Below are 15,000 nucleotides of genomic sequence, written 5' to 3' on the forward strand. Positions count from 1 at the left end.
TGTGTGTGTGTGTGTATAAAATAATTTATCTGTTTATATATATGTGTATGCATATCTTATGATATAATTTATGTTGTTCTCTTTAACCATCACTCTCCACAAGACATACACACACAAGCACACGCACACACACACTCTCTCTCTCACACACACACACACACATACACTCTCTCTCACACACATACACTTTCTCTCTCATACACACACACACACACACATACACTCTCTCTCTCTCTCTCTCTCTCTCTCTCTCTCTCTCTCTCTCTCTCTCTCTCTCTCTCTCTCTCTCTCTCTCTCTCTCTCTCTCTCTCTCTCTCTCACACACACACACACACACACACACGCGTATATACTTAAAACAATAGCTTGCCAGATAGACGGATAGAGAGATGGAGGAGAGAGAAAATAACAGAAACCGATAAAGTGTCAGAATAAATATATGTGTGTATGCATATACATGTATAAGTGAGTGTACATATGTGTGTATTTGTATGTATTTAAGTGTACATAATGTACATATAAACATGACTAATATTTCAACATGGCTTATTACATATGTACAGAGCTGGCTTGTGGACAAACGAAACCCTGTGCTAGTTCAGTTATGAGGCTTCTCACTTCGACAGGGCCCCTGGTCAACGGGGCCCTGTGGTTAAGTCCACCTAGGCACAATGGTAAATCTGGCACTGCATATGCACCTGTGAGTAGCCCTACATTGCCCAGACCTGTTTATACTTCCAGTTTATTTTGTTTGCTTGTATGTTTTATTTCCATGTTTATTTTGCTTTGCTTATTTTCCGAATGAAGCTCGTTGTTTACATAAGGGAGGCACAGAGCTGTGATGCAATGGAAGTTTACAGTTTGTCATCGCAAAGTTTTGTGTTTGACCCGGCTACATGGTGCGAATGAGTGTGGCTTAGTGGTGAGATTGTTGGACTTGTGATTGAAAGATTGTGGTTTCGATTCCAGGACTGGACGACACGTTATGTCCTTGAGCAAAAATGCTTCATTTCACGTTACTCCAGTCCACCCAGCTTGAAAAAAGTGAGTAAACCTGCAATGTACTGGCGTCCCATCCAGGTGGGGAATATGTACGCCTCTGAAACCAGGAAACTGGCCCTTAAAATTTGGCATGACTCAAAAAGGGAACCTTACCTAAATTTATCTTTAGCTCATCAGTTCTCAGTCATTTGTTTATATTTTAAAAATTGTCACTTCAAATCGAAGAATAAATATCATTTCATGATATCATATTATACAGTTATTATACTATGAGCCTTCCATAGTAGCTTTCTCTCTGTAACTTGCAAAACCTTTCGGATTTGTTTGTAAAAATATATACACATACACACATATATACTTCCTTATTTTTTCTTATTGTAGTACATATATATATATATATATATATATATATATATATATATCATTTAATATCCATTGTCCATGCTGGCATGGGTTGGACGGTTTGACCAGGGCTGGTAAGCTGCACCAGATTCCAATGAATAAAAGAAATTTTATTCATTTCATTTCTTCATACGTTTGTCTTTTTTTTTTTTTTTAATTCCATTCTTCCAGTTTCACCACTCATTTTGAATTATATCTCCGTCGAGTTAACTTGGAATTCCTTAACAACACTATAACTGTCATATAACTAAGGTATACTCAGCCTGATGAATATTGGTGGAGTACCCCATGTTGAATGGTTATTATTTTTGAGGAACTGCTCGAAACATATGTAGCCTGGATTTTACCTGCTCCATTCTCTCAATTTGGATTTATATTTATGTGTATGTGTGTGTGTGTGTGTGTGTGTGTGTGTGTTTATGTATTTATGTACATTTTTAATTGGCAGAAAAATTACAAGAGTGTCTTGTGTGAGAGTTTTGTGCAAGGATTGCCTAGCTTTTTGGCCAACTAAAATAATTTGTACTCATTGATTGAGTTCTATTTTACCTGTTTGTTCCATGAAACTTGCATACATATATGCTTTTGTGTGTTTATGTGTGTGTATGTGTGTATATGTATATATATATATATATATATATATATATATATATATGTATATATAATACAGAATGGGACCAGAACACAAAACATCCAGACAGTTAGGTGATACAAGAAAGGGACAAAACATCCAGATAGATGATACAAGGAAACACAGACAGGTCATTCGGAGTTTTCTCTCTTCAGTCAAGATCCAGATTATCCTTGCAATTTCGGCTGGTTATTCTCGATATTGCTCCAATCTGGCCAGCTCCAAGGAAAAACTAAGCTAAGAGCATTAGATTCCTTGGAAGAAAGCAGCGAATGTATACAAAAACAAGGACGGAAAAAAACGAACAATGTTACACAAATACAATAAAAATAATAAAACAGGACATATCAAAACAGAAGTCTATATATATATATATATATATATATATATATATATATATATATATATATATATATATATATATATATACATACATACATACATACATATATACATATATGCATCTGTGTGTGGGAGTATGTATATATGAATGTATGTGTGTATGCATGTGTGTTTGTGTGTCTATCTTTATAAGATCATAATATCATTAGAGTAATTGATTTGAATTTATAAGCAATATTTCAAACTCACCATGCTAATTAACTATCAGGCTTGATTAACAAATTTGAATCTTACGTCTTATAAATCATGCCTAAATGTACAGTTACCACTTTATTTTTTCTTAAACATGGTTGGGTTTCTCATTTGCCATTTTTTCTCCTCCTCTTTTACTGTCTTCATTCATTGGAAAGTCTTTAAGAGTTTTAGTTGATTACATTAACCTAATTACTTTGTTTGATACTTATTTTTTTACATTATTCTTGTAAAACCATCATCATGATTACTGAAGTTTTAATGCTCACTTTTCCATGCTTACATAGGATAAAACTCCCTCCCAAGTCATAGACTCAGAAGGCTGGTTTGTACTTCTTTTTGTTTGATGAAGTCTCGTGAGTACAGGAAGTGAGCCATGGATCAGGACAAGTTATAATCTGAGGGAGCGAGGTCCTCGCTTTATGCTGGGTGTGGCATCAGTTTAATTCATTCAACTTTCTGGAGTTTATTCTAGGTTGTCCAAGCAGTGTGAGGTCTTCTGTTGTCTTGCTGTAGAAGATCTCACTTTTTGTTAACCAATGCCAGGTACATCTGCTCCAGCTGTTTGGAGAACAGGTTGGCATCGAGGGTTCAATCATCCAGAATGAACTTGTAGTGAATTATCCCCTAATAATTCCACCATATGAAGAGCATTACTTTTGTGTTCAAAATGGTATCTGGAGAATTTCTCTACAACAATTTATCTACAGATACAGTTCATCTACAACCACAGACATACACACGCGCGCGCGCACATACACACACACACACACACACACACACACACACACACACACACACACACACACACATACACACACAACCACACACATACAACCACACACACACACACATACAAGAATGCACACACGCACACAAACACAACCACATACACGTATACAACCGCACATGCACATGCAACCACACATACATACACACACACATGCACACACACATAACCATACACAGATAACCATACACATAGGTGCAGGAGTGGCTGTGTGGTAAGTAGCTTGCTTACCAACCACATGGCTCTGGGTTCATTCCCACTGCGTGGCACCTTGGGTAAATCTCTTCTACTATAGCCTCGGGCCGACCAAAGCCTTGTGAGTGGATTTGGTAGACTGAAACTGAAAGAAGCCCGTCCTATATATCATCATCATCATCATCATCGTTTAACGTCCGCTTTCCATGCTAGCATGGGTTGGACGATTTGACTGAGGACTGGTGAAACCGGATGGCAACACCAGGCTCCAATCTAATTTGGCAGAGTTTCTACAGCTGGATGCCCTTCCTAACGCCAACCACTCAGAGAGTGTAGTGGGTGCTTTTACGTGTCACCCGCTATGTATATATATATATATGTATGTGTGTGTATGTGTTTGTGTGTCAGTGTTTGTCCCCCCCAACATCACTTGACAACCGATGCTGGTGTGTTTACGTCCCCGTAACTTAGCGGTTCAGCAAAAGAGACCGATAGAATAAGTACTAGGCTTACAAAGAATAAGTCCTGGGGTTGATTTGCAATGGGAAGAAATAAGCTTTAAATTTGTCTAAGTAATATGAATACTGAAGGGTTAACCCTTTCGTTACCAACCTGGCTGAAACCACCTCTGGCTCTGTAGTACAAATGTCTTGTTTCTAAAAGTTCTGAATTAAAATCTTCCACCAAACCTTAGTCACAATTTATGTTCCTAACACTAGCTTAATGATAACTAAGTTATTTTACTAAATTCTTTACTATATTCAAAATTAATTGAAAGAAACACAGAGCATCTCAACAGAAATATGGTAACAAAAAGGCTAACAAATGATTAATTTAGCCCTTTTGATACTAACCTGCCTGAAACCACCTCTGGCTCTCAGTACAAATGTCTTGTTTTCATAAGTTCTGAATTAAAATCTTCTACCAAACCTTAGTCACAATTTATGTTCCTAACACTAGCTTAATGACAACTAAGTTATTTTACTAAATTCTTTGTTATATTGAAAGTAATTGAAAGAAACACAGAACATCTCAAAATAAATACAGTAATGAAAGGGTTAAACAGGGACTAAATCCAATGTATTTCTTCCAAGTCTTTGTATTTTCTTCATCTTAGTTTTACAGACATTTTGTTGACCTAAATCTCTGCTGCTACAGCTCTTTTCAGTTCATGTTGATTATTAGAATATTTTGAAGGTGGCCATAACCAACCTTCAGCATGCAACAATGCTAATCACCAGTACTCCATATTTTGACATTTAATCCAATATCATCAACACCACACACACACACACACACACACACACACACACACTTGTGCACACGTACACACACACATGCATGTGTGTGCATACACATTTCAAATTTCTGGTGGGGGATTGGGGAGTTGAGCAGAGAGCAGGGAGAAACATCAGTAGACGGAGACTTTTAGCAATTACAACAACTAGAACAAATAAATCCTTTCTTGGCCTTATTTGTACCGAGACAAAATTGCTTGCTAACCACTATAATTGTTGCTCTACTAGCTATCATCTCTGACATCAATTATGTCCCCTTACCCTTACTCTTCTTCACTTAAGATCACAAACTTGCTGCTACCTACTTGACCAAATTTGTATTGTAATCCATTTGATTTTTAAATGCCATCTTTAGTGACTCACAAACAGCTGTAAATAATTACATCTACTTGCATCACTTTCAAGAATTTTCATTTCATGTTAAATTCTCTACGTCATCTCATTAACATCTGTTAATTTTATTTAACTTGTATTTTTCTAATTAAAAAGAAAATTTTTTATTCACTTGTTTAATACTTTGTTGTAATGAAAGCTAAAAAAACAAATAATAAAAAAAAACTCTGTCAGTAGCAACCACTAAATAAATTTGTTCTAAAGAGATTTTCTTCCTAATAATATTAATCCTTTTTACAATAAGCACAATGTTTGAAATTCTAAGGAAGGGGGCTAGTCAATTACAACAACCCCAGTGCATAACTGGTACTTATTTTATTGATAGGCAAAGTCGACCTTGCTGGAATTTGAACTCAGAATGTAAAGACAAACGCAATGCTGTTGAGCATTTCGTTTGGTGTGCAAACAATTCTGTTTGTTCACCACCTTAATGATGACAACAACAATAATAATTGTTTCAAATTTTTGGCACAAGGCCAGCAATTTTGAGGAGAGGGGGAAGTCAGTTACACCGACCCCTGCGTTCAACTGGGGCTTATTTTATCGACCCTTAAAAGGATAAAAGGCAAAGTCGACTTTAGTGGTCTTTGAACTAACAAATGTAAAGGGTTAGAAGAAATGCCACTGGGCATTTTGTGTGGGGTACTAACAATTTAGTCAGTTCAGTTCCTTAATAATAATAATAATAATAATAATAATAATAATAATAATAATACTCGTTACTTGTTTTAGTCATTTGACTGCGGTCATGCTGGAGCACCAACTTTAGCCAAAGAAATCGACCCCAGGACTTATTCTTTGTATGTCTAGTACTTATTCTATCAGTCTCTTTTGCCGAACCACTAAGTTACGGGGACATAAACACACCAACATCGGTTGTCAAGCTATGTTGGCGGGGGGGCAAACACAGACACACAAACACACACATACACACACAGATATATATAAATATATATAAAATATATATATACGTATATACAACGGGCTTCTTTCAGTTTCCGTCTACCAAATTCACTCACAAGGCTTTGGTCAGCCTGAGACTATAGTAGAAGACACTTGCCCAAGGTACCACGCAGTGGAACTGCACCCGGAACCATGTGGTTAATAAGCAAGCTACTTACCATACAGCCACTCCTGCGCCTAATAATAATAATAATAATAATAATAATAATAATAATAATAATAAACCTTTTTACTATAGGCACAAGGTCTGAAATTTTGGGGGAGGGGACTAGTCAATTATATTGACCCCAGTGTTTCACTGCTTAATTTATCGACCCCGAAAGGCTGAAAGGTAAAGTCGATCTCCATGGAATTTGAACTCAGAACATAGCGGCGGCTGAAATACCGCTAAGCATTTCATCCGGCATGCTAACAGTTCTGCTAGCTTGCTGCCTTAATGATAATAATGGTTTCAAATTTTGGCATAGGACCAGCAGTTTTTGAAGGTAAGGAAAAGTTGATTTCATTGACCTCCCAGTAATTGACGGGTACCTATTTTATTGACCCCACAAAGGATGAAAGGCAAAGTTGACCTCAGTGAAAATTAACTCAGAATGTAAAGACAAGTGAAATATCTCTAAACATTTTGTTTGTTGTGCTAATGATTCGAGCAGCTCACTAGCTTAATAATAATAATAATAATAATAATAATAATAATAATAATAATAATGATAATGATAATAATTATGGTGATGATTTCTTTTGTTGGCCACAAGGGCCGAAACATGGAGGACAATATCAAAGGATGAATTAGAAAGAGTAAAAGAAATACTGGAAGTGACTAACGATGAATGTCTTGAAAATATTGTTTTCCTTTTGAATTTTAATTAAAATATCAAATGATCATTTGATGCTGTTGGTTGTTGTTGAAAGTTAATGAATAAATTAATGAAGATGATTGAGCGTTAAAAGGTTGATGAACTCTATTGCGCAAGAGATGAGAAACAGAGTTTCAGGGGACCCCATGAGGATGGTAAAACAGGAAACTCATGAGCCTAGATGCGACTTGACTAAATGCTCGCAGATAAAATGAATTGCATGACATTGCTAAAAATGGTTACCCTTTTACTTGTTTCAGTCAACTGGTCGTTGCCAGTGCTGCCTGACTGGTTCCCATGCCGGTGGCACGTAAAAAGCACCATTCAAGCGCAGTCGTTGCCAGTGCTGCCTGACTGGCTCCTGTGCTGGTGGCACGTAAAAAGCACCATTCAAGCATGGTCGATGCCAGTGCCGCCTGACTAGCCCCCGTGCCAGTGGCACATAAAAAGCACCCACCACACTCTTGGGGTGGTTGGTGTTAGGAAGAGCATCCAGCTGTAGAAACCTTGCCAGATCAGATTGGAGCCTGGTACAACCTTCTGGCTTGTCAATCCTCAGTCAAACCGTCCAACCCATGCCAGCATAGTAAGCAGACGTTAAATGACGACGATGATAATAATGATGACAATGAATGGAATCTCTATCTCTTGCAATAAAGTGTAAGAAAATAGGCAGTGGGCTGGCAGCATCATTAGCATGACTGGCAAAATGCTTAGCAGTGTTTCATCTGCCATTATGTTCTGAGTTCAAATCCTGCCAAGGTTGACTTTGCTTTTCATCCTTTCGGGGTTGATTAAATAAGTACCAGTTATGCACTGGGGAGCATGTAATCGACTTAATCCCTTTGTCTGTCGTTGTTTGTCCCCTCTATGTTTAACCCCCCTGTGGGCAATAAAGAAATAAAGTGTAAGAAAGATGTGTTACAGAATGCAGTCAGAAGACCCCATTTTTTGAGGTGGGGGGTAAAAAAAAAGCATCACCTTATTTCAGATCAGTCATATTTAAGATGAAGTCATTAACAATTAAGTGTCTTAGGTGCATGGAAGGACAGAGAAAGAAAGTTTCTGAGTTTGAATTTTATGTAAGTCGGAGGTAATAGTTTTTTAAGAAGATGGATATGTTGGCATGAAGTGTAGTTCATATAATGACAAAGTGAGCTTGGTGTTGTCACAATGGCATCTTCTTCACATCCTGTCACTGATGATTCATTTTGGTACAAAGGTAGTGAAGGAGTGTGGCTTGATGGTTAGGGTGATCAGCTCATGAACATCAGGTCATGAGTTCAATCTCTGGTGGCACATTGTGTCCTTGAACAAGATGCTTCCTTTCACATTATTCCAGTCCACTCAGCTAGCAAAAATGAGCAGTACTTGTAATTCAATAGGGGCCGGCCTTGTCACATTTCTGTGTCAAGCTGAATCACCCAGAGAATTATGTTACGGGTACGCATGTCTGTTGAGTACTCAATCTCTTGCACGTCAATTTCGTGCCATGCAGTGGGATTGAACCCAGAACCATGCATTTGGAAAGCAAACTTCTTACCACACAGCTACACTCTCTTTCTCATTTACTCTTTTACTTGTTTCAGTCATTTGACTGCGGCCATGCTGGAGCACCGCTTTTAGTCGAGCAAATCGTCCCCGGAACTTATTCTTTGTAAGCCTAGTACTTATTCTATTGGTCTTTTTTGCCAAACCGCTAAGTGACGGGGACATAAACACACCAGCATCAGTTATCAAGCAATGCTAGGGGGCCAAACACAGACACACAAACACACACACACACATATATATATGACGGGATTCTTTCAGTTTCTGTCTTCTAAATCCACTTACAAGTCTTTGGTCGGCCCGAGACTATAGTAGAAGACACTTGCCCAAGATGCCATGCAGTGGGACTGAACCTGGAACCATGTGGTTGGTAAGCAAGCTACTTACCACACAGCTACACCTGCATCTATTGTAAAAAAATTCTTTTTCTATTTATGACTGATAAATCATTTGTCAGTTTTTATTTGATTCATTACTTAACCTTTACTCCACACACTCACCTATAATATCTCACAACAGCTAACAACAACAACATAATAATAATAATAATAATAATAATAATAATAATAATAATATATAAAATCTTAAATCATATGATTTGATGGATGGTACTATTTTACTCCCTTCTTCCAGTAATTCTTGTTTATTCACTGAAAATAGGAATAAGAGAATAAGAGAATCGTATAAGACAAGAAATTTCTTTTGAAACCATTTTAAAATTCAAAGTTGAACTTTTAAGCCCTACAAAGAAAGAGAATAGATTTTTGAAACAATTGTCTGGAAATAGTAAAGGAAATGAAAATCCATATATAGACATTGATAACTCTGAGGTATATAACACCCACATATATATGCACACACACACACACACACACATATGCGTATATATAAATCTATAAAATAAAAGGTTATTCGGTGGAAACAATAACAATGAGTCAGATAGAGAAGTAGATAAACTGGATGGATGTATAGATGGATAGATAGATAGGTACATAGATGGATGGATGGATAGGTAGGTAGGTAGACTGGATGGATGGATAGATAGATAGATAGGTAGATAGATAGATAGATAGATAGGTAGATAGGTACATAGATGGATGGATGGATGGATGAATAGATAGATAGATAGACTGGATGAATAGATAGATAGATAGACTGGATGGATGGATAGAGAGATAGAACCAGAGGGATGGGATTTAAAAGAGTGCCACTTTGATACCATATCATTTAGAATAGTTGTTATATATATATATATATATATATATATATATATATAGCGAGGCACACACAGTCATCTAATGTATATGAATAGGTGTGTGTGTGTGTGTACATACACACATATTCATTGCCACTTGTGTATATACTATATGCAGTTATATATACATGTTTTAATGTTGAATGTATGAACGTTTGTACTGAGAAGATCTTAGTACATTTAATAAGAGTTTATTTGTTCAAAGTGGATAATGCCTAGCCTACTCATAGATTTTCCCCCTATGTATAACACTTCAGACAGCATCATCAAATACACGCACATGCGCACACATACACATGCACACACACACACGCACACACACACACACACACACACACACACACACAGAGTTGCCTTATATCTTTATAAATATCTGCCATCTCTGAAGAGCATGTGATGTTATTTAACCATCTAATATCCTGTGTGAAACTGATTGTTAAGATTGACTGACATGGATCTATAATATTGTATAGTTTGATTTACACACACACACGCACGCACATGAGCATTTTAATAAACAAAAATGTAAACTTTGACAGAAATCACGATTACGATTAAGTCAAATTTACTTGAATTTTTAATCTTTCAATATTAAATCAACATCTATGATCCATCTCCAGTTCTGTAGATGGTATAGTGGCTCACTTTCAGATTTAAATATTTCTAGTCAATGTCACTGATAAAATTCCATCATCCAATATCTTGGGAATTTCAGCAATGATCTCCAGTCGTGGTTCTCAATCAGGGTCCATAGAGCCCTTGGGAGTCCATATAAGATTTTGTTGTTAAGTTTGCGTGCAATATATTGGTCATACATATGAAATACGCAAAATATTAAGAAAATCTTTTTAGATGATTCCTAATGATATCTAATTATAAAAATAGAATGGGAGTTTTTGAACATCAAATGGCTATGAGGGCCCAGTAGAAAAGAATAGAAATCAAAGGGGTTCATAAGTAAAAAAGGGTCGAGAATCAATGGTCCTTAACCTCTCATCAGCTGACACAATGTTTCGCCATCAACTATAGACCCACTCATTTGAAAGGAATTTTTGTCTGGCAAGCCACATGCTAACTTCATTAGTGTTGGTGCCACAAAAAAGGCGGCACTCAGCATGCACTGTATAGGGGTTAGCATTAGGAAGGGTCTCAACTGTAAAACTCATCTCAAAACAGACACAGGAAAATGGCACAGTTGTTGGACCTCTCCGATCCTGTTGGACTGTCTAACACATGCTAGCATGGAAGACAGATGATTAACAGTGATGATGAGCAGGAGGCCAAAATGTGAGCACACACACACACACACACACACACAAAATACTAAAGGTGGTTAGACACAATATAGAACCAAAAAGGAAGAATTCAATTGTCACAAATAATGACTGATGGTGCATTGTAGCACCTACATTGCTAAAAATAAGAGTCAAAGACCCTTATAGCCACAAACATAGCACAAGTCTATGTACAAGTCTAATTCTCCTGTCAGTACATAGACTTGTGCTACGTTTGTGGCTATAAGGGTCTTTGACTCTTATTTCTAGCAATGTAGGTGATACAATGCACCCTCAGCCAATATATATATATATATATATATATATATATATATATATATATATATATATATATATGTATATAGGTGTGTTAATATGGCAAGAAGTTTGCTTCCCAACATCATGGTTCTAGGTTCAGTCCCACTGCATGGCATCTAAGACAAGTGCTTTCTATTCAAGCCTTGTGAGTGGATTTCGTAGACAGAAAATATCCATTTTCCATGCTGGCATGGGTTGGAAGGTTTGACTGGAAATTGGTAAGCTGGAGAGCTGCACTAGGTTTCAATCTTATTTGCCATGCTTTCTGCAGCTGGATGCCCTTCCTAATGCCAACCATTCCAAGAGTGTAGTAGTTGCTTTTTATGTGCCACTTATGAAACACTGGTAGTCATGGCTGATGTCGGTGTTTCATAACTGACATCTGTGCCGCTGGCAAGTAAAAGGCACCCACTACACTCTTGGAGTGATTGGTGTTAGAAAGGGCATCAAGCTGTAGATATATATATGTGTGTGTGTGTGTGTGTGTGTGTGTATCTTCCTTTCACCACTTGACCATTAGTATTGGTATGTTTATGTTCCATTTCCTTAGCGGTCTGACAACAGAGATCAATAGAGTAAGTACCAGACTTAAAAGAAATGATAAGTTTTGGAGTCATTTGTTTGACTAAAATTCTTCAAGTGCCCTAGCATGGCTGCAATTTAATGACCGAAACAAGTGGAAGATAAGTGCATATATATATATATATATATATATATATATATATATATATATATATATATATATATATAAGCAATGTTAAATCTCTGAGCGAGGTATTAACAGTAACTGCAGGACAAGGTGAAGTATATTTGCCACTTAAATGTGGCTGACCCCTAAGGGTGGATGTTACTGTTGCTTTTAGCCCCAAGAGAACATTTCCTCCAGCTGGCTATCGACACACATCTGTGTCCTGTCTATATTTGCAAAGGGAAGTCATCCTTCCCATCTCGATGACTTCCCTTTGCAAATATAGACAGGACACAGATGTGTGTCGATAGCCAGCTGGAGGAGATGTTCTCCTGGGGCTAAAAGCAACAGTAACATCCACCCTTAGGGGTCAGCCACATTTAAGTGGCAAATATACTTCACCTATATATATATATATATATATGTCAAAAGGATGTGTGATAATATTATTCCACATATACAAAAACAGCCATACCAACAATCCAACATACCTCCATCATTAGCTGCCCCATGGATATCATTATGGTTTCGACACTTGGGTAGTACCATTCAATCTGGCGGTGTCAACAGCACAAAATAAGTGTTGTTTGGGAACAATACACACACACATGTCCATAAACAGATAGATAGAAAGATAGATATCCAAATATCTAAGAATGTATATGCAACAATATATTTCACATTAATTAACGGATTTGCAAATAAAAATAAAACAAAAACTAAACTAAAATAAGAAACCTAAATTTTCCATACTGAATATAATTTATGTATTGTTAAAATTTTTTAAGGAAGAAAGGGTAGAGTTGGAAGCAGTTGTTAGATATCTAAATTATTTTATTGTGATTTGCTTTTTAAATTAACAGAAAGTGACCTAACAGGATCTTCATTAAATGAAAAATAGTATTTTTGTTCTGACTTTTTCCTCTATTTCTTATCCTTTGTCCTTTTTCTCCCTACTCCATGCCTGAAAATAACATTGAGTTGGTACCTCTGAGTATGACAAATCTACTTTGGTATTGTTCCAAAAAACATCTGAATTTCTATACAATTCTGAAGTGTTTGAAGTAGGCCGAAAACTGGAAACACAATGAACTAGTGTTAAAAACATTTATGTGAAGTGGTAGCACTGGGAAATTGTATTTACTAAATTATTCAGGTTCCAAATATTTTTCTGTGGAAAAATATCTATTAAGAAATGTTAAAACAAAAAGTAAAAGAATGCTTAATATGAGAGTAATTTGGTTTTGAGCGATTTAGAGTTTAATAGTTTAATAGTAACAGGGGATCAAAAATCAAAATGGTTCGTAAAGTATTGGAGTATATTTATGTATTGAGACACAGGGGATCATTAAAAAAGCAGGGGGTGACGATGCTGTTGTTGTTGTTACTCAGCAGGTCAGTTATGACCTATGATCATATATTTCCTAAGTTTGCTCAGATGTTTGCATGAATACAGCATTGTTCATCATTGTTCATCATTGTTCATCATTGTTCATCATTGTTCATCATCATCATCATTTTTGTGTCTACTTTTCCAGGCTAGCACGAGTCAGACAGAGTTTATTAAGGCAGATTTTCTATGGCTGGGATGCTCTACCTGTCAATAACTCTCACTTGTTTTCAAGCAAGGTAATATTTCCTTACGGCTAGACATTTCTGCAGATTATTGCAAATGAATGATACTGCTCGTATGATAGTGACCTTCATTTACAACTTTCACATGATATATAGACAAGGAGACAAACATACACATGATATGTACACATGCATACACACACAAATGACTGAAACAAGTAAAAGAAATTGGCCTGAAAAGTCATCAATACACACATGCAAGGACGACAGAAAATCCAAACAGTCAGGCTGAATGCAAGATGACTATCATTTGACAAGTTGGAGTAATCGTCATGTATATATGTATATATATATATATATATATGTGTATATATAAAACAAATAATAAATGAGTATATGCATATATACGTACAGGTATGTGCATACCTACGTCTACCTGTATATATAGGTGCATATCTGGGTACAGGACATTGCAAACAAAACGTAGACAAAAAAATAATAATAACCAGAGTACAGAACACACACAGGCCACATAGAGAACATTTTCCTTCATCAGCTACTCCCATTCTAACACAGGCGTTTCGAAGAATAGGGCAGGACGCATCGTTAAAATGGCTCTTCCCATGGATCACAAATTAAATTTGTATACACAAATTAAACTGTACCATGGAGGAATGTAGTGGTGCACAGAAGACAAGACAGGAAAACAAACGGAAAAGGCTTTATGGCCAGATGTGAAAAAATATGTGTATGTGGAACACTGTGAAGCAACGAACTGGAAGCTGGACGAAGTAGTTCGCGTGTTTGCTTGGCGATAGCCAAGGAAGAAAAGAATTAGTACGTGGACATATATGTGTATATATATATATATATATATATATATGTATATATATATGTGTGTGTGTGTGTGTGTGTGTGTGTGTGTCTGTCTGTCTCCCTCCAACTTCGCTTGACAACCGATGCTGGTGAGTTTACGTCCCCGTAACTTAGCGGTTTGGCAAAAGAGACCGATAGAATAAGTACTAGGCTTACAACGAATAAGTCCTGGGGTCAATTAGCTCGACTAAAAGGCGGTGCTCCAGCATGGCCACAGTCAAATGAGTGAAACAAGTAAAAGAGTAAAAGAGTATATGAATATACGACAGGTTTCTTTTAGCTTCCGTCTTCCAAATTCACTTATAAGGCAACGGTGGGTGAGGGGCTATAGTAGTAGA

At 36.7% G+C, this 15,000-nt stretch overlaps 1 protein-coding gene across 12 annotated transcripts in view; it reads left to right on the forward strand.

The window, feature by feature from the left end:
- The window catches only part of LOC106881988 (uncharacterized), a 458,683-nt gene that overhangs the window by 212,122 nt on the left and 231,561 nt on the right, over positions 1–15,000 (forward strand). The window contains exon 1 of one of the 12 annotated variants that reach the window (XM_089341041.1): positions 598–700. The exons of 10 other annotated variants lie outside the window; for them this stretch is intronic. The gene's annotated coding sequence lies outside the window, so the exon portion shown is untranslated. Of the gene's footprint in view, positions 1–597; positions 701–15,000 lie in introns of those variants that run through there. One more of the 12 variants, XM_089341002.1, reaches the window with a different exon arrangement.

This window comes from Octopus bimaculoides, chromosome 2 (assembly GCF_046866305.1).
Source record: "Octopus bimaculoides isolate indiv1 chromosome 2, ASM4686630v1, whole genome shotgun sequence".
Classification (NCBI taxonomy): Eukaryota; Metazoa; Mollusca; class Cephalopoda; order Octopoda; family Octopodidae; genus Octopus; species Octopus bimaculoides.